Below are 19656 nucleotides of genomic sequence, written 5' to 3'. Positions count from 1 at the left end.
AAAGGAAAGGAAAGGAAAGGAAAGGAAAGGAAAGGAAAGGAAAGGAAGAAAGAGGGAGGGAGGGAGGGAGGGAGGGAAGGAAGGAAGGAAGAAAAAGAAAGAAAGAAGAAAGAAAGAAAGAAAGAAAGAAAGAAAGAAAGAAAGAAAGAAAGAAAGAAAAGATTCTCATTAAAAATGGATTTTTATTGTCAGTGTTTTGAGGCCGGGAACAGTGAAGTTGGAGCAGGTCTGTTGCCAGAGCCTAACAGCTTTTCCAACTTTAGGTTTACAGTTCCACTCTGGCTCCTTGTAATCGAGTCTCTGTAATTCCAAAACGCTGCCAGGACGTGTCATAAACTACAAAATTTGTACAAAAATATATTGACACGAATGGCTTTGTGTGGCCTGAAGTTAAAGGGGGTAGCATTGGGGTTACGGACTGTCCCCACTAGCATGTCTCCTGAGGGCTACCTCGGACAGTTATCATTCCTGGGATTATGACCCTGTCACACCAGTTTGCTGACCTGCTTGGATCCTGGCGTTAAATTGCCTTGTCTGGTGGCCTCCCTACCCTCTTACCTCAGATGGGGCTAAAGGCTGGACTCCAGCAGGAATGATTCCAGCTGGCACTAGAGCCCCATGGCAGGGAGGGGGTGAGGGGGCTTCTGGTCCTTCTCACCTCCAGTTACTTCTCACTCATGGTGCAAAACCTCTTCTATGGATTTTCCATTTAAGTAGGTTCCCTCATGTCTCAGAACCTGAGTGTGTGTGTGTGTGTGTGTGTGTGTGTGTGTGTGTGTGTAAGAGAGAGAATTGGCAAGTGTATAACCTATGTGTGTCTCTCTGTGTATGTATCTCCGTATGTTTCTCTGTGTATATTTGTGCATGTGTCTCTGTGTGTATGTGTGTGTGTGAGTGTGTATGTGTGTGTGTTTGTATGTGTACACTTCGCTTATCATTCCTCAGGTGCCTTATTTTTTGAGAGCAAGTCTCTCACTGGCCTTAAACTCACCAGAAGGACAGACTGTCCAGCCATTGAGTCCCAGGAATCTACCTGATTTCCCTTCCTAAATAGTGTGACTACAAGGGCACCCACCATGAGTGCTGAGTATTGAAGTCTGGTTCTTACACTTGCCTGGGGGAGCCGTTTACCTCTGGGGCTGTCACCCCCAGTCTGCCTCTGAACCTTTTGTTTATGCTATCCCCTCTGGAGGAACCTTCTGGCTACTCTTCATTCCTCACCAAGAGCTCAGTTTTCAGGCTGATTTTTCATGGAAGCCTTCCCTTAGCCCTGGGGATGGATTCCATGTTAGCATTTATCGAAAGTGTCACTTAAAACTTCTGTTTTGGGGAGGCAAAATGGCTAAGACCTTTCTCAATTAGAGCAGTAGAGAAGGAGAAAGCCTGGCAGGGGAAAAAAAAATAAGTTGAGCCACTATTTTCTCAGCTTTTCCTGAGGACAATGCAGCCTCCCAAAGAGCTTCAGCAGGGTTCTCCTCACAAGCCCCAGATACCCTGGTGCAAGGCTGTTGAGCTCTCAGACCTTTGGGCCGGCCAGTTCACCTGGGGTAGGTGGTGTTAGCAGTGTCTCAGGGCAGGTGGTGTTAGCATTATCTCTGTGATTAGAGCAGCCTTGTCTCTCAGATGCGACAAAAAGTCTCCATGCCCTGTCCAAATCCCCCCCCCCCCCCCCGGGTGCAAGCTCATACCCTGTTGAGATTTCCTGCCCTGGAGCAGTACAATATCTTCTCTGGCCATACAGGTTGAGAAGAACTTAGGAAGCTATGAGCGTTTCTAGCCAAGGCTGGGGATGTAGTGAGTAGAGCATTTGCCTAGCATGCAGGAAATTCTGGGTTCTATACCCCACACTGAAAAAAAAAATGGCGGGGTTGGGGGAGAACGGCACAATCTTAGCGCTTGTGAGATGGAGACAAGAGGATTAGGAGTTCAAGGCCAGGCTTGGCTACATAGTGAGTTCAGGGCTAGCCTAGCCTGCAATGAGACCTGTTTTGTTTTGTTTTTAAAGGCACACTGCTGCTGACTCCAGTCCTCTTGCCGGCTTAGTACCGACAGCCTTGTATATATGGCAGAGCCTCAGAATGGTTGTTGATTGAATAAATAACTAAGAGAGTGAGTGAGTGAGTGAGTGAGTGAGTGAGTGAGTGAGTGAATGAATAAATAAAACTTATGCTTGGCTGGTGGGTAGGTATAATTCTGCCAGTCTCCCCACACAGCAACCATCTCCCTCTCTCTTACTCTGCCCCACTCCCCCACAAAACCCAGCACCACTCAGTGCCGGTTGTTACTAACGGCATCATTTTTCTAAATGTAGCATTTTCTAGAGCAAATATCCCTTTTGTGGGGAAAGATGACACTCGAATTCTTTTCCTTAAATGCCTCCAATGACTAAAACATCTCACAATATCCAGAGGACTACATTTGCTTAAAAAAAGAAAAGGAAAAGAAAAACCTGCCACTTTTAGTGTAGAGAGTACTTGGAGATTGTATACCCCTACATATTTTACAGCAAAAAATCATAAAATAGCAAAATTAAAATTTTAGATTTAAAATAAAAATACTTGGTCTAAGGTAGAAGCTTTGCAGATAAAGTACCAGGTCCTAAATCAGAAAAATAACAACAACAACAAAAATCCATTAACCAAGTACACTGGGAATCAAAGAGAAAACCAACCAATCAAACAAACAACCAAAACAAAACAAAAACAGTTGTTCTGGGACTTGTTTTGCTGGGAAGAGTGAGGCCCAGGTTCCTCAGTGACTCTCATGGAGATCTGGTTGGCGCTATGTCAGCCCTGGGAGGTGGAACTTCTTAAAACTTTCTTATATTGTTTGGTTTTTGAGATTGGCTCTCCTGTGGCAAAGGATGACCTTGAACTCTGGATTCTCCCACCTTCTGCCTCCAAAGTATTGGGATTTCAGGCATTCTTCATCCTCCCCAGTGCAATGTGGGACTTTTAAGAAATGTTCAGACCAGAGGGCTCCACTGTAGTGAGGAGATCCATGACCTTCCTTTTGGAAGTAGTCTGGTTGCCACTGGATGAACCTCTCTGTCCTATGGGCTTATTTCCTTGTCCTGTGATGCCCCTGACAGGCTGTGGCTCCATGTGAGGCCCTTAGAGACCCTGTGCTCTTGCTGCTAGGCCTCCCAGCCTCCAGGACAGTAAGAAGGCCAGCTCAGTTCTTCATTTTTGTTCAGGCTCAAGCATTCTGCTTTAAAACACAGGGAAAACTGGTTTTAACCTTCCAGCCTACATTGGAAGATGTCTTAGCTGTCTTCAAGAGGAAAATCACAAATAAATGAGAACAGCCTTGGTCTGCAGAGATGCGCTTTCTACCAGCCAAGGAGCTTCCTGCACAAGCGTGAAGACTGAGTTTGGGTTCCTAGCACTGTGTAAAAAGCTGGGTGGGGCAGTCACTCCGGAAAGCCCAACGGAAAAGAGGAACCCCGGATCTTCCTGGTCAGTCAGTCAGCCAAAGGAATGAGCTCCAGGCTCAGGGAGAGATAATGTCTGGAAACAGAAGGCAGAAACCCAGCATGGTGGCATATTGCTCTAATCCCAGTGCTCAGAAGCAGAGGCAGAGGCAGGCAGATCTCTGTGAGTTTGAGGCCAGCCTGGTCTACAGAGTGAGTTCCAGCCTAACCAGGGCAGCATAGTAAAAACCTGCTTCAGAAACAAACAAACAAAAACTTCTGTTTCTACAAATCATGTGGGTCGGTAGGGGGCCGGAGATTAACCATTCCCCGCCTGCTCAAGTTTAGTGGCAGTCACCCTTACTAGTTGAGCCATCTTGCCCATCCTTGGTTCTGTTTTAAGGGCTGGGGTTGTAGCTCAGTGAGACACGCTTACCTGGAATGTGCAAAGCCCTGGGTTCAAACTTCATCTCACACGTGCATACACAGACACACACTCAAAAACAGACACACACACAGGCATGCACACCCCTGCTCTTTTAAGTGTACCCTTAGCCTATGAGAAGTGGAAAGTCATTTTTATATGACCGCTTTGCCATCAGTTGGTAGTGGCCATATGCAACATTTGTTTGTCTTTTGAGACAGGGTCCCTCCTAGAAGTCCTGTTGTCCTTGAACCTGTATGGTTAAGGATGACCTTGAACTACGGATCTTCCTGCCTGTATCTCCCAAGTGCTGACACTACAGGTGGACATGAGGGGTTTTTAATGAAGGTTATGAAGCTGTGCCTGGGCTCTAATAAACACAGAGAAGGAACATTCACTGGTAATGTCTGCTTTGTGCAGAGGCCTGAGGAGACAGGTTAAACTGAGCAGTGGATTGGTCATGCCTGGATCTTAGGACAGACTCTTCATCTAGCAAAAGGACAACATGGTGGAAGTTGTCCTCTACCCTATCTGGACATAACGGCTCTTTGCATTCATTCAGATGTAGCAAGTCAGTGTTCCAGGTCTAGAAGGTTCCTAAGATGCTTGGGAAGGTGGCACAGTTGGTTTCCGGCTCAACGAGGGACCCAGTCTCAAAGCATCAAGGCAGGCAGCAATAGAGGAGGATATTCAGTGTTCTGCTCTGGCCTCTGTGTGCACATTCATGGGTGTTTGCACCTGCTCACATGTAAGACACCATACATGTACACATAGGCTCATACACAGCCACATACACACAAACCCTCACACACATATACATGCGCAAGCACTCGGGTGCACACACACACATTCCTGAGACAGACATAGAACAGAAACACACCCTTCTTTCTCTCTGTGTGTAACTCCCTCTCTAGGTTAGTATGGCCAGAACATGTTATGTCCCCTCTACTGCTGACCTTCCATTTAAGTCTGTTGCTATGACACAGATATTGCCAAAATAACACTTCCACACCCCTGGCTAACCCCCTCTACACACAAACACACAAACACACACACACACATACACACACACACACATCAAAAGGTCTTTTCATAAGACTCCAGTCCAAATACTCATCATTGTTCAATCTGCTAGCAGGCCACAATATTTAAATGGATAGAAAATCTAAAGCTAGCATAAATAAATAAAATAAACAAACAAAAAATTGAGGCCTTTAAGATATAACTGAGTAAGTAACAAAGACCAGGAAAGCATCAATGATCAGCCACGCACAAAAGGAACATCTTAAACGAAAACATCCACAAAGCCTCTTACCATACGCCATTAGTCTGTACATCAGAAGTAATGGGCATAATAACTAAAGAGACAGCTCACATTTGAATGGAGTCCAAATAACCTCAGAGTTACTTGAATTCGAATCTTTCAGTTGGGACAGGAATGATGGGAGAGCAGCATGATACATTAGGGCCTGGAATGAGGCAGAAATGCCTCTTTCATTGAGAAGCAATGTCCTAGCCTTTGGGGTCCTTGAGCATTTCCTAGGTTGTAAGTGCCAACAGCCTTAAACCTAGGCTGCAGAGCTTGCTCATTACAGGACAATGGAGCTTGTGCATGAGGGAGCTCCTTTACTTAGAATCATGTATCTGGGGCTGGAGAGACGGCTCAGCGGTAAATAGCATAGGCTGTTCTTCCAGAGGACCTGGGTTAAATTCCTGGCACACATATGGTGGCTCACAACCCTTTGCAGGCCCAGTCCCAGGAAATCCTATGCCTTCTCTGGCCTCCGAGGGTACCAGGCACACATATGGTACACAGACATACACGCAGGTAAAACACCCATGCACATAAAATAAAATCACAAAAATATTGTAAAATTAAATCAAATCACAAGGCCACAGGGAAAGGTTTTGTACCTATAACTGAAAAGTCATTACTTTTATCATTTGTTAATTTATTCATTCATCAACAGGTTCTCAAGTGTCTCAGGCAGGACTTGAACTCAATATGCATCTGAAGATAACTTTGAATTTCTCCTTTTTTTTTTTTTTTTGGATATATGTGTCTAGGCATTCCTGTCACAGTACATGTGTGGAGGTCAGAGGAACACCTTGGAGAGTCGGTTCTTCCTTCCTTTATGTGGGTTGTGGGGTTTGAACTCATTTGTCAGACTTGGCACTGTCTCAGCAGCTCTGCCTTTTAAAAATTAATTGAATTCATCATCATCATCACCATCATTATGTGCATTTATCATGAATGTGCCCACATGCGTACCTCCTCCCAACTTTAGGGGAATCCCAGGTCATCAGACTTTTAGGAAAAGCACCTGTACCCACTAAGCCATGTTCCTAGCCCTGATTTTGTTTTTATTGAATGTTTTTTGTGGGGTTTTTTGGTTTGGTTTGGTTTTTTTTAGACAGCGTTTCTCTGTGTAGCCCTGGATGTCTCTTTATAGACCAGGCTGGACTTGAACTCAGAGAGGTTAAAGACATGCACCACCATTGTCTGGCCCACTGGCCCTGATTTTGAACTACAAGATTACTTGAGCTAACCCTCTTGTCTACAACTCTCAGATGCCAGGATTACATGTGAGCCTGGCCAGGGAGCAAGCCCAGGGCTTTGTACACACTAGGCAAAGGCTCTTCCAACTGAGCTACATTCCCAGCCTCAAAAAGTCATCCATTTAAAGCCTGGTTAGTGGGCTTGGATGCTAATGAGTGAAGGACTGGATCTGAATTTGGGGCTGACTCTTTGGAACATCATTCCCCACCCTCTCCCCTGGAAGATGCATCATTGATGAAAGGCATGAAAGAGAAAGTGGCAATTTAGGAAGACAGGAAGCAGGTAGCTCCCCTCTGTCGCCATTAAAAGCAAAGCAGACACGGTGGGCTTTATTCCAAAAGATTTCACTTCAAAATTACAGACATTTATGAGCAGACCTCTACCTGACAGACCTCAGGCTGACGCTCTCACACACAGTGTGTCCCTAAACCTGGTGACAAGAGGATGCAATCTGACAGCATCATTTGTCCCCGTGGATTTCACAGTGACCTTAGCATGAGCCTTCCCAACTCGCTTGATTGGCAGGCACCTCAGGCCGGGCGATGCTTTGTGGATGGCTCTTGCGCTGTGCTTGTCTGTGCTCAGCGGTGTGTTTGTCAGATGTTTGTCACTGTGACAAAATTTCCAAGAGAAAGTAGAAACAGTTAAAACCTTTTAACCACTGTTTCAGACCTTTATGGAGGCCGCTGGCTCAGTGGCTTTGGGTCTGAAGTAAGAGGCAAGACAGAATGGCTGGAGGCTGGAGGCTGAGTGACTAAGACCAGGAAGAGTTGGGGACAAGACAGACCTTCAAAAGGCCCACCCCGGTGACCTACTTCTCCTGTTAGATCCCGCCTGCCATAGTGCGCATGACCACCTCCCTCATTGGCCCGTTCTCTCATAAGCCATCACGTCTCAGGGAGGGAGTACATGTGCCAGCTGGGGACAAAGCCTTTAACATAGGAGACTTACAGGTGACATTTCACATCAAGAAGACAGCAAACAATAATCCGGCTTCTGTTCCCTGGGCGGTGCCAACAGCACCCTAACCCTCCTTATCAGATCCAGAAGTCTCGAGTTGCCAAATGCCTTCTGTGGGGCCAAATTCTCCCTACGGTAGAGCCACATGTAGAGACAGTGTTAGAACACACAGGGAGCTGCAGATTCTTTCCCGTGGTCTGATTCCTCAGTATCTGAACTCCAGGGCTCTCTGAATAATACCGTATATGTCCTACTGGATAGGCAGGTGACGCTCCAGCATGATTTAGCCCTACCCGATTTTTTTTTTTTTTTTGAAAGTCTTGTCTGCCTTCTCCCTTCAATTTAACAGCTCTAGCCGCCCCTCGGAGCTGCGATGGTCACAATCATCACAGTTGGCGCCCTGCCCAGGCTCTTCCGTGAGGCCATTGGTGATGGCCACCAGTACTGAACATTTATCCAGGCATCAAGGCACCCGTGGGAGCCTCCCCATGATTGTGACTGAGAAGTTATGACTGTACCATTTTTTAAGGGACACTCTGAGCCTCAGAAACATGAAGCCACTTGCCCTATCTTACACAACTAGGAAACGTGTCCACGGCTGCCAAGCTCAATTGCCTTTCAATAGAAAATATGAACAACCCGCACACAGTAACTAGTAGCTATTATTTACTAGTGGGAAACAAGCATAATTTAATAATGAGCCTTTATTCTAAACTATTTTCTGGGACCGAAAAAAAGACCAACTGTGTTGGCTAATCCATCCCATCTAGCAAAGATATGAAACTATGGGGTGTATATACACACTCTAAAATGTATTTCTCTCCCAAACTATAAAACAGAAGCTGCCAAAATGTGCATTAGTGAACTGTCAAAACATTATTTGGGGGCTGGAGAGACGGTTCAATGGATAAGAACGTTGGCTGCTCTTTCAGAGGACCCAGGTTCAATTCCCAGCACCCGCATGGCAGCTCACAACCCTCTGTAGATCCAGTTCCAGGAGGATCTGACACCTTCTTCTGGCCTCTGAGGGCACCAGTCACATACATGGTGCACAGATATAATGCAGGAACAATACCTATACACAGAAAATAATAAAAATTTAAAAATAACCAAGACAACGATGACATTGTTCTATGATGTTCATCAACTGATTTCTTTAAGCCTCAGAGTATGCCTATCAGGCAGGTCTGTCTTGATCATCCCCACTTCCCAGATGGGGAAACTGAGGTACAGAGAGACTGAAGGTTGGCTATAAAGGAGAAGAATTTAGACAGCCTAGATTTAAATACAGGTAGTGTGAGGCCACTACACTCAGCAACACTCCTATCTCTACAACCTGACAGTGACCCAGGGTCTCCCATCCTCCCGGCTCTTAGACCTTGTTCTGTGGCGCCCTGAAATTCAGTGAAGAGTTGTGTGAACTTGGATAAGTCTCTTAGATGGTTGCAGTTTTGTTTTGTCACTGTCGTTTTGAGGCAGGGTCTCTGGTGGCCCAGGCTGGCCTGGAACTTGCCATACATGCAGTAGAGGATGACCTTTAACCTCTGCTTAAGTCCTCCAGCCCTCACTACCCAAGTGCTGAGACGACAAGCATGTCTCAGCACACCTGGACGATGGCGTCAGAAATCCAGCGCAGGGTTTCTTGCCTGCTAGACAAGCTCTCTACCAAGTGAACCCTGTCTCCAGATTATTTAAAAACAAATAAACAAGCCAGCCAGGTACTAGGGGAGAGTGTTTAGTTTGCTAAACACAAGAAACAGGCTGATGACTCAGCTTCTTCCCTGATCTGCATCCAGTATCATACATGAAGCAGTGCCCAGCCCCTCTCTGTCTCTAAAGTCACACCTCTTTGACAAAGTTTTGTTTTTACTATTGTGTTCTGTTGGCACAAAAAGCCTACAGCTACAAAGTGAGAGAGCACAGGGAAAATTCTCTGAGCCGGCCACGGGCTGGAGGCTGCATTTTATTTATCCTAACCAAAAAGCGCTTCTGGAGGCGCAGCTGGGAGGTCTGCCCCCTCACAGTGAGTGACCATCGTCAAGCAGGCTGACAACCACTCTGCCTGGGTTCTGTTAATGAGCTAATTACAAGAGGGCTCTTATGGGGTCCCCAGAGCCCTTCTTGAATGGGCTCTACTGAAGAAATGCTGAGTGAATTCTTAGCACCCGAACTTCCACAGACATACTGATGCCCTAACACGCATCGGGATGAACAATTCTGCCACGCTAACCCCTTCTCCTTTGGAGGTCACAGAAAACCAACTCTTACAGAGGACCTGGATTTGGTTCCAGTCACCCATATCAACCGGCTCCCAACTGCCTGTAACTCCAGCCCCAGGGGACCCAATGCCCTCCTCTGGCTTCCAAGAGAACCTGCACACATGTGCAGATACACATGTACGTATGTAAAAAATAAAATGTATCATTTTTAAAGGGGGGGAGGGGCTGAAGAGATGGCTTTGTGGTTAAAAGTACTAGCTGTTCTTGCAGAGGACCTGGGTTCTGCTCCGAGAACCTACGTGGCAGCTCACAACTCTTTGCAGCCTGGGCATCTGCAAATGATACACAGGATTCACAAAGCACACACATACACATCAATTAAAAATTAATTGCAAAAAATATTTTTAAAAAATTTTAAGGGTGTTAGCAGGGATTCTTGACTTCTTTAGCTTCTCTTCCTTCCTTCTCTCCCTTCTCAAGCAGTTTAAATGGTGTCACAGAGGTGTTTTCAGCCATCTTGTTTTCCGGTCTGTCTTTTGGAGCCAGCCTATCTACTTCTCAATAGTTCTGACACCGGCCTCAGGACCAAGCTTTGTGGGTTCAGGTGTCCTGTGTCCACCTCAAGCCAGTTCTGGTGACAAAGTTGGAGCAGTCATCTTATTAGTCTGTGGTGGTCCACTCCTGTCCCCTTAGACATGGACAGACTCACTTGGTTCTAAGTAGAAGGCAGAGGTTTCCAAAGAAATGCCTAGACCCTAACACCAGTTGAAGTGGGTAGATGAGAGTGGGCAGGCTGACCTGATCTGTAGTCCTGATTCTGTCTCTCAAAGCAGTTTCCAGAAAACAAAGGGCTACTAACAGGTGTTGGAGTTGGAGTTCACAAGCTCTTCTGCTCTTTGCTCAGATAGCTGAGGCTCCAACTGTGGCCTGTGTCAGTTTAGAAATCATTTTCTGCAAGTAGTACTCACCCACATGTCCTGAAGTTTTATGGTTTCTTCTATTTTTTTTTTTTTTTAACTTCTGGAACTAGTCCTTAAGAAAAAGAGGAACCAAAAATGCCACAGGATGATTTGAAACAGACAGACAGCAAATTAGCACTCTGGTGGCCATCTGTGTCTCTGTCCTATGACACTTCTCATGTTGACTAACGCTCCAGGGGCTGCTCTCGAAACCCATCCGCCTTTTCTGAATTTTATGATAATGAGTTTGTTCCTAGTAATGAAAGCAATACCTGCGTGCCAGACTCAGGAAACCACCCCCTCCCTGGGTCTCCTGCCACCCTAGTTCAGAGCAGGAAAGACTCAACGCAAGCCCCATGGGTGTCACAGGGGAAACCTACTCCTGGGAACCTCCCCCTTCCACCACCACCACCCCCATCACTCCACCCCAGCCTCAGTGGAATATTCTCTCTGTCCACCCTATCACTAAGGATTTCCAAAGGCAGGGCTGGGGTCTGGCTCAGTGGTCTGTGAGCAACAAAGGGGTCTGTGAGGATGAAGTTCCCTCCCCAGACACATGCAAATGCTCCTTATAATCCTGGCACTCAGGAGGCGGACGCAGGATCCCCGAGGAACAAGCTAGCTAGGGAGACTGGGCTCGGGCAGAGCTCAAAGGTAGAAGCGTACAGGCTAGGCTTCTCCATACGAGGTGGGGAAGAATCTTCCTGATGTCAATATTAGGCCCCCATAAGCATGCACACACTCACGCAAGCGCACACACACAGAGAAAGAGTACATGAACACACATGGACACATCAGCACACATAGTAACGCACAGGAAGTATTTTGGGTCAGCAAAATGGTTCATCTGGTAAAAGACGCTTACTGAGCAAACCCTATGCCCTGTGTCCCATCCCTGGATCCTGAGGAGGGAGGCGGGAACTGGCTCCTAAAAGTTGCCCCCTGACTTCCATATTCAGGCTGGGGCATACATGTGCCCCCCCACACTACTGGAAAAAAAAACAAAGAAACAAACAAACAAAAATAAATAAAACTCTTTTTTAAAAATGATTTCCAAATTTAACTTAATAAAAATGTATCATCACGTTCCACAGTCTACCTTATAACACATCACTTTTCCCCCTGTCCTGTAATAAGTTTTTGTGTAATTTTTTTTTTATCTGAAATGCTTATTGTTCAAGTGACAGAATGTTTTTGTGGGTGTTTGGGGTTTTTTTTTGGGGGGGGGTAATGGGGACCAGCATCGAGTCATACAGCTATGCCATTATGTACTTAGCTAAGCCCCAGTTGTTGGACTCTTAGGTTGCTTCTGATTTTTTTTTTTTTCATCCTGAATGAAGGGTCATTTTTCCACTTATCTTTGGTGACAGCCTTAATATGAACTGTTAGAATTCCTGGTTCAGAGGGATTGCCGAGGGTTTTTAATTAATGAACTAATCAATTAATTCTATATGTATCCATACACACGAGAGTGCTTCTGAGCTTGCCTCAGCACGTGGGGAGATCAGAGGATGACCTCAGTAATCGGAGTTCTCCTTTCACCATGTGGGTCCTGAGGATCAAACTCGGGGCTTGCGCTTGGCTGCAGGCGCCATTACCTAGTGAGCTGTCTCACCAGCCTGGGCTGTATGCCGTACTGTCAGACAGTTCTGAAAGGTGAGTTCCCAGTTCCTCGCTCTGCTGCAGCGTGTCTCACCTCAGAGATAGCTAGTCATCACTTAGGCTTGTCTCCTCACCCCAGAGATGGGGACTTTTTCAAACCGTAAGTCACTGAGAAGTCAGTTGGCTCCATGCAAATGCAGTGGTTACAAGAAAAAAAAAAAAAAAAAAAAAAAAAGGGTCCTTCAATCCAGATGTGGTGGCACACTCCTTTAATCCCAGCACTCAGCTGCAGAGGAGGGAGGGTTATGAATTCAGAGTCAGCCCAGGTTACATCCGGAGACCCAGACTCAAAAAGCCAAAAACACCGCCACCAAAATTTCTCAGCTATCATTTGTATCACCACCTGCATTCGGAGGGTTCTAAACTGGTTTTGCCCTACCTGTGAGACCAGCTGGGGCCTGGGCGCCATGCTGCGGAAGAGCCATCTTCATTACCTTGGGACAGGGAAGTCACATCACTGGTGGGAGTGATGTGCTGACTTCCCAGGGGCCATGACCTCAGGGACTGTAGCCGTGGCTCTAAGCAGCTCTGGCAACATGGAGCCCAACTTCCCTCTGTATGGAAAGCCCCCACTGATGGCCCTGCTTGGGCGAGCCTGGTCAGTTGTCTTTGTGAACCAAGTTGGGTTTCAATTGCACAAGGCGGATGGCCATCAGTTGTGTTTCAAACAAGAGAATCAGAGTAGATTTAGAGATTCAAAACAGAGGGAAGCAAGCCGAGGATTTGAGCCCAACGCACGGAGGGGAACCACCAGGAACACCCTGGAAAGGGAGTGTCCAGACCCTGGAAAGGGAGTGTCCAGACTTTTGAAATTGGGATGTGACCTGGCTGTTCATCACACTCACACAGCAAGTTATTGGCAGAATGCAATAAAACCGTCATAGTGCTTCATGGCTATCTTGGCTACGTGCAAGCACTGGGAGTGGGCACACCTGCCAGCAGAGGCCACCATGCAGTAGTGGCTCTGCCTCAGCTGTAGGCCCGGCCTGAAATAGTTGCTCAAGGAATGTTTGTTGTTGGGTGAATGACTATATATAGGGACTGTGGGAGCCCCTTCCTTCCTAATCTCTCTACTATACCCTCTCTGGAAGCAGCACACTCCCCTCCCCCATTTAGAATGTAATTCTAAATGGACAAATTGTTTTCCTTTTTTGTTTGTTTGTTTGTTTTAAAAGATTTTTTTTTTCTTGCCCTGTAGACCAGGCTTACCCTGAACTCAGAGATCCCCCTGCCTCTGCCTCCCCAGCGCTGGGATCAAAGGTGTGTGCCACCCTGCCCAGCATCATTCTGCTTTTTGTTAAAACTGCTTAGCACATCATTTGTCCTTTGACAATTTTATACATATATACACAGTATCTTGATAGTTTAATGTTTATGACGTGTGTGCAATGTATTATGGTGTTTTTATTCCTGCTACCTTTCCTTGTCTCCTCCATATCTGCTGAACCCATGCTTCCCAGCTAGCCCACACACACACATACACACATTGTCTTTTTTTGGTGTGACCCACTGAGTTTAATTAGGGCTGTTTGCAAGAACGTGTATGTGGAGGAGAATAGTATTATTCATCACAGTGTGGGCACCTTGCCACGGCAATACCACTGAGGAAACTGGCTCCTGGTCCCCAGCAACCATTAACTGCCAACTGCCCTGCCAGAAGGGGTGGATTTCCTGGTCCTTCTCCTCATCTGAGATGGAACATTGATGGGCAACAGGTCGTAGGCAGGTACCCACTGTGTGTTTGTGACTATAATGGCCAAGCCTTATCCAGGAGAGAGTGATTCGCAGCCCTCCTCACCATCCTTTGGCCCTTACATTCATTCCACCCTGTTTTCTGCAAAATGTTCCCTGGGACTTGGAGTAGGTGACCTCAATGTCCTGCTTAGGCCTGACTACACAACAGTCACTTATTCTTAGCACGTTGGCAACCAAGATAATTCCAAGTGTCATTCTAAAATGTCATTCTGGTAGGAGGCAGGAAGATTCTGAAGACATGGGTCAGGTTGGGCCAACTAGAGGGCTCATCATTTTCCTAATGCTAGTGTTCACATCCTTCTGCATTTTCACAAGCAAATCCTCTAAGGGCCATCACTAATGCCACCTCTACCGTTCATGCCCCCACCATCGCAGTTTTGTTATCTTCTGAGGGTTTCATGCAGCCCAGGCTGGCCTTAAATGCAATATGCAGCCAAGGATGACTTTGAATCCCTGATCCCCCTCCCTCCACCATCCGAATGTTTGAATTTTCAGGCTCCATGCCTGGTTTTATGCTGTGCTTGCTAGGCAAGTACCCTACCAATTGAACCATGCCCCCAGCCTCTTATTTTGTTTTCTTTGAAGCCCTAGACAGGCCCACCATTGCCCTTCTTTGACCCCTCCTCCGTGGGGCTCTCTTACCAGATCATCTTTTACACCGTGGACTTCGACCCTCAAGTGGGAACACACAGGCCTGGTGGTGAGCACCTGTGGAGTTATCCCAGGGTTCCTGTCGTGAGTCACCGAAGCTGAGGTTATCTCAGTTATGCGTTTTCTCTGGCTCCCTTTTCTTCTTAAATACAATCCCAGAAGTTCCCAGGGAACCCTTCCTCTGTCTTAGTGACTGCTTCAGCCCCCGCTACTGGTTCTAAAGTCCCAACTAATTACTGGTCTTCATAACAGATACTCATTTGCGAAAGGGAGACTGGAGGAAGATCAGGGAAGCTCTGAGGCTTGCTGGCTAGCCAGTCTAGCCTCCACCTTGACGATAGATAGATAGATAGATAGATAGATAGATAGATAGATAGATAGATAGATAGATAAGTAAATGGAGAGTAAGAGAGGAAAACATACAGTGTCTGGCACTTCACGCAGATATACATGGGCTTTCCCACCTGGACACACTTGTGTCACACATACACACACAGAAATGTGGTAGGTGTATTCAGGCATGTCCAGATTGACAGCGGGTGGCAGAGTGAAATGTTGGTGAGCCTGGAAAAACATGGCTCCAGCTCTGCCATTTGGTAGCTTAATGACCCTGGGTAAGTTTAGGTAACCTCAGTGTCTGCCTTTAGAGTGTAGTCATGTAGTAAAGCTGGGACAGGGTGACTAGGACCTGCTGAGGACAGTTCAGAGGGGCTCAGGAAGGGGATGGGGGGCTCAGGAGGAAGCTCAGGAATGGGCTGCCTCAGAGGAAATGAGCCATGAATGGCAGCTATTTTGTTTGTGTGCATAGAGAGAAAGTCTTTCCTTTCTCCATAGGATCACTAAGCTAGTAAAACGTGATGTGGAGCTTCTGGAAACTTCCACGGAAGGCCCTGCCTACCAATAAGGCAGAGCAGAGGTGGGTGGGGAGGGACTCCTGCCGCTTGTTTTGTTTTGGCATGCAACTAAAAGAAGGAAGAGAGGAAAATAAGAAGTAGAAGAGAAAGAAAGCAAGAAAGAAGGAAAGAAAAGAAAAAAATGCTTCAGATACAGGTATAGGAGCATATATTTATAATCCCAGAACTTTGGGGGTAGAGGAAGGAGGGCAGAGTTTGAAGCTAACTGGAGGTGTAGGAAGGCCTTAAAAAACCCAAACCCAATCTATTACAAACTTATTATCATGGGTTGCACCGGGAACATAGTTAGCATATGCAGATCCAATTCTCTGTGCTTGCCTTGATAATGAGGACATAATATCCTCAGGGAGTCAAGGATTGTGAAGAACCCTTAATGGCCATTCCTAATGCGGCTAGGTTTGCCCCTCAGGGGCTTCTGTAGCTCTTACCATGAGCCTCTTTCATTCTTGGCAGGGAGGTTTCCCATCTTTACCCTTTCATCAAGATGCCCTTTCTCTACCCCACCCCCATTTCTCTCCCATGGCAGATTTCTTGATTGAGAGAGGTGCCTGTCAACAGAAAGCCACCTTGAATTACTCGAAGCGTTTAATGGAATGCACTTCGTTCAGACTTTTCAATTGTACTGTACTGAACACTTACTCACGTCTACCAGAGTGGCATTGTTTATTCACCCTGTGAGAAATTCCAGCTCCATTTTTGGAATGCACACCCCACTGCCTGTCTAAGGGAGCCCAAACTAAATGCAGCCCTCCATGTTTTCTCTACAGCCTGTGGGTCCCCACGGGGCAGTCATTGGTAGTTGCCTTGCAGACACCCTTCCGAAAACCACAACCAGGTCTCCAAAGGCCGTGGCTCTTCCTCTGCTTCTTTTGACCAGTTACATATGTCTCCGTGGATTTCAAGCCTTCCTGTGGCTAAGTTCCTCTTTCTAAGAACCCACTGAGCAAATGACTACAATTTATTAGTCAGAACTAAAATAGTCTGTTACCAGGGTTTGCCAAGATCTCTATGCAGTGTTCTTGGTAGCCTGGTTCCTGTGTGTAATTCACCAATATGGTAGAATGCCTCTGTGCCAGACAGGAGGCAGTAACTGGGGCTTGTAAATGAGATAGAGGCTCTTTGGCCTCACCTATGCAAGCTGTAAAAATCTGATGGGGCCAGCAAAATGGCTCAGCTGGTAAAGATGTTTGCAGCCAAGCTCAAGGACCTGAGTTTGATTCCTAAGACTTACATGGTATAAGGAGAGAACGAATTCCTTTAACTGTTCTCAGACTTCCATGTAGGCTCCTTACTGTGCGTGAGCCCATACATACAGGCACATGCACGTATAAAACAAACAAACAAATATGATTTAAAACAACAACAAAAAACAAAACAAAACAAAAAAGCATTTGAAAGCCACTGTTCTTGGATCTGAAAATTCAAAATGCCCAACTTTGGGGTGCTTTTTATTTCAATATCCCTGACATAGTCAGTTACAGTCAGTGTTCATCCTGAGTCTGCACCTTCAGACTGCCATGAGTTATCCATGATGCACTTTGGAAAACCAGCAGCCATCAACAACATTTGAATTGGTGTTTTGACCTCCAGATACCTAGATCTCCTTTCATCTAGCAAATATAGCCAGCTCAAATAGACCCAGGCTCAAATATATCCAGCACATGTTAGCTCAGAATGGACAATAGCAATCCTAGCTGCATGGAGCTTCCTGTCCAGCATCAAAACAGACAGCAGGGCTACAGAGATGATTCGGGAGTAAAGTACCCAAACCAGGGACTGCTCAGCGCTCCCCATTAAAGCTCCCAGAGCTCACATAAAACCCGGACCTGTGGCACCAATATCTATTAATTCTAGTGCACCTATGGGGGAAAAAGGCAGAGATGGGGGAATTCCCAGACTCTTCAGGGCCAGCTAGCCTGGCTTATGAAGTGGTGAAACAATACAGAGACCTTGTCTCAAACAAGGTGGGAGGCAAGAACTGACACGCAAGATTGTTCTTTGATCTTAACACAACCACCCACATTTACATGCACACACACACACACATATGGGCACACACACAAAAACATGATACGAATAAACAGTAAAGCACTCATGAATTTGAGGTACTTACAAAAAAAATAGGAACCACGTGTGGTGATGGTGGTACATGCAGGGGGGATAGGTAGGTAGATAGATAGATAGATAGATAGATAGATAGATAGATAGATAGATAGATAGATAGATAGATATTGCATAGATAATGCATAGATACTGAGATACAAATACATAGATAATAAATACATAGATGCCTACATAGAATGAACAAGTTGCTGAGTTTGAGAATAGCAATGGAGGCCCTGCTCTAGTTCATTGTTGGGGAAGGGGCATCAGCTGGGATTCTGAGGTTTAAACTACAGAAAGCATAGAGACAACTGGAAGGAATAGGAGAGCTGGACAAGGAAGGGTGGGTGGGAACCAAGGAGCCTGGGGAGCAAAGAGGAGTGTAGTCTCTAATGTCTCATGCATGGAATACATCAAATCTGCTCATTTCCTGTCCCTGGCTCACTCTAGGCAAAGATCCATTTCTCTGGGATGCAGAGCAGGGTAGCTTGACGGCTGATCCAAGAGCACATGGGTGTCAGGAAAGTGGGGACCTATAACAGAATCCCCTCCATTGCACAAATAGTATGAATTTTCACCTCACCCCATGACTTTCTTTCTTAAATTGCTTTTGTCAGCCATTTTTGGAACAGCCATGAGAAAAGTCACTAATACGGTCACTAAAGGTTCTCTGCGGAAGGAAGGGTTTCACAGGGAACCTTTCTGCTGCTGAGACCACCTAGTCTGAGGTGAACTTCCAACCCTGTCCTCTGTTCTAATTACTGCAAGTTACAGGGTTAATTCCTCAACCTACTTTCTGGGCCTTTCTGCTGCCATGGGGCCATGTTGGTCTCACCGGGTCTCTCTGTCACAGCTTAGGCAGTATAGCAGGATGGCAGAGCAGGGCAGCCCATGGCAGCTTTCTCTAGAACCAGAGGCATAGCTCACAGTCACCCTGGAGGAGGGGGCTCAGGAGCACTTCTTTCTAGCAGATTTCAAAGATGGAGATTCCCGACAGAGCATTCAGACATAGTATAGTCCCCTGCTTTGAGAACACTTAGGGACTGAACTTCCTATCTGCCAAGTCAGCATCAAGTTGCTACCACCGAGCTCCAGAGGCTGAGTGAGTCCTGAGTCCAGGGACACTGGTCAGTATTTGTCAGGGATGATTAACGATGTTGCTGACGGATTCAGTAAGTCAGTCTCTGAAAACTCTAAAAGAGACTCTCAAAAGAGGGAAAAGCAGGGCCTGGGCTCAGTGGTTCAGTGTGTGCTCTGCTCTTGCAGAAGACCCAGGGTCGGTTCCAACACCCACATCAGGAAGCTCACAACCACCTGTGGGCCCAACTCCCCCGGTCTGACACCCTCTTCTGGCCTCCAAGGACCCCTGAACTGATGCTCACTGATGTTCTCTCTCTCCCTCTCCCTCTTCCCACCTCTCTCTGGCTGTCTCTCTCTGTCTACCTCCCTCTCTCTCTGTCTTCCTCCCCTCTCTCTCTCCCTCCCTCTTTCTCACAATTAAAAAAAAAAAAAAGAGTGGAGGGTACAAAGAGCCTGGCAACTCCCTGGGCCAAGTTCAACCAGAAGCCAGTTTGAATTTTGCTGTTTTCTTTTGTTTTGTTTTGGTATAGCCGCACAGTTAAGAATGTTTTTCTTTTAAGCATTCTTAAAAGATTGTTAAAATAAATAAACCAAAAAGAACATGTGTACTGTGTTGACCCTCGAAGTGAGAGAAAACAGAGCGAAGGTTCTGAGACAATGTGGGGAAATATGTACAGGGTGTCGAGTTTTACAGACTAGAACTTTGAATGTCTGTTGAAAAAAAATTAAATTTGACGTGATGTCAACTATGGGAAGCCATGTCCTGTGCCCACAGGACTCCCAGGCAAAAGGAAATCATTTATTTGGGAGTTGTTTAAAGAGGTTTATTTTTTTAAGGGGTTCTTTCTTGGGCTGAGAGGTAGAATGGGGATAGAGTTCTTCCCTAGTTTGTGTGAGACCCTGGGGTCAATGCTTGGAGAGGACACACACACACACACACACACACACACACACACA

Source organism: Psammomys obesus, unplaced genomic scaffold, assembly GCF_907164565.1.
Source record: "Psammomys obesus unplaced genomic scaffold, mPsaObe1.curated_primary_1811, whole genome shotgun sequence".
Taxonomy (NCBI): Eukaryota; Metazoa; Chordata; class Mammalia; order Rodentia; family Muridae; genus Psammomys; species Psammomys obesus.
This window is presented reverse-complemented; position numbering follows the sequence as displayed.